General features: G+C 34.0%; 1 long non-coding RNA gene across 1 annotated transcript; it reads right to left on the bottom strand.

Moving 5' to 3' along the window:
- Positions 1–641: 641 nt before the first annotated feature.
- LOC118755870 lies at positions 642–1589 on the bottom strand. Its single transcript, XR_004995074.1, has 2 exons — positions 939–1589; positions 642–839 (listed from the first exon to the last, which is right to left on the bottom strand). It is a non-coding gene; the product is annotated as an uncharacterized LOC118755870 (long non-coding RNA).
- Between the last annotated feature and the right edge of the window lie 136 nt (positions 1590–1725).

Here is a 1725-nt window from a genome sequence, read left to right as displayed (position 1 = left end):
ACTATTGAAAATTTGGTTGGGGAAATGTAGACCTATTGCCTTGGTGTCAGGAACTCTGATTAAAATGTAATTTTAAAAATATTAAAAAATTTAGTGGAAAAATTAATTTTCTCTTTTTTTTCAAAATTTCGCGGAACTTTTTTCGGGACTATTGGGAACTGCAGGACTCTTTATTTCTCGTAAGTTGATGGTATCAGAACTGTTTTTGCTGAAAAAAGGCTTGCTGCATGAAGTTAGCAAGCGATTTTTGTTTTTTTTAGCTTTTTTGGCTTTAATTAACAGAACTATTGAAAATTTGATTATGGAACTGTATAACTATTGCCTTGCTTTCAGGAACTCTGATTAAAAAGTAACTTTAAAAAAAAACTCCTGCTAACTCCACGAGCAGTTCAAACGGTTAGAAAAAGCAAAAATCATAAATATTCTCTATACTAAATTTGGAGCGTCGTATGCTTATGCCAAAAAGTCAAATATAAAAGTGTTGCACATGATTCAATTATTAAAGATTTTGTAAGTATCTTTCTTCTGAAATTTGACACTCCCACCCACAGGGATGTTTATTGAGAGCAGGAGGAAATGGGGAAGAATTCAATCACCTCCAAAAAGTAGCGAAGTTCCACAAAAAGGTGTTCACAAGAGTGTACGGTAGTATTTGCTTTAATTATTTAATTAAAACCAGCTTATTTACATCTAATATAAACTCTGATTGTTACTAAAAATAAATATTTGTATGCAAATACATATATGTGCGTACGTCAGGCGGCGTATATCTTGAGAAGGGATGGTCCAATTTGAGCTGTTTTTCTATTGTTTTTTTGCCTTGTAAATTCTTTGCGGTACTATTTACGGTTGATGGATATGAAGAAATTATTTGTTTGTGGAAAAAATATATAATTTTGTTAAAAAAAAGACTCAAAATAAAAACATTTGGCGCTTACTTTTCTTTCGCGGTTATGGCGATTGCTTCTAATATGGTTAGGCGAATTCTTTGATGCTGCACTTTTAGGGTTAGTTTTTCAGTGCAAGTTTAAACTTAGGATCACGTAAACTGCGTTTGAATTGACTAGCTCTAGCGGTTAATTTAAGTTTAAACCAAAGCCGTGCACTGGAAAACTGGCCTTTAGTGTTCGTGAGACATTATACGGCCGATCAGAATATAAAACAATGGCTAACACAGTCTCGATTGACGATTCGTGCTGGTTGAACTCAGGAACAATGAAAAGGACATGCAGCTACGGAACGCGGTCTACACCGTCAAATGAGAAGTTCCGTAAGTGTGCAATTACAACATCCCGCCAGTGACTAAACCGAGCCCATGAATATTATATTGCGTCAAAGTCTCATTCGGAGACACAAGGATTGTGCTGTGTAGGTCAATGCGAAATACCTTCCTTGACTCATTTACCAGAACCATTGCGCGCTTTAGATTACAGAGAAATTTGCTGAATCAATAGGTCTCCACGAATCAGCGTTGCCGTTTTCAATTCATTTAATTACCCAGAAAGAAATCTAAATTACCCACAAAGCTTTGTATTATCTTTTAAAATATATAATTAGGGGATTTTCAACACGTGGCAACCGTCGTAAAATCTTAAGCTTAACAGTTTTTTATGTAAAATAATGATTAAAATGGTTTTAGAGGATTTTTAACTACACCGAAAGTTTTTAAAATTAATTTTTAGTGAATAAAAAAAAATCATTAGATGAGGTCAGTTCTTTGAACTG

The sequence above is a fragment of the Rhagoletis pomonella genome, unplaced genomic scaffold (genome assembly GCF_013731165.1).
Source record: "Rhagoletis pomonella isolate Grant_MI unplaced genomic scaffold, Rhpom_1.0 Rhpom_scaffold_07718, whole genome shotgun sequence".
NCBI lineage: Eukaryota > Metazoa > Arthropoda > Insecta > Diptera > Tephritidae > Rhagoletis > Rhagoletis pomonella.
Note: the sequence above shows the minus strand (reverse complement) of the source record. Positions and strands in the feature narration are given on the sequence as shown.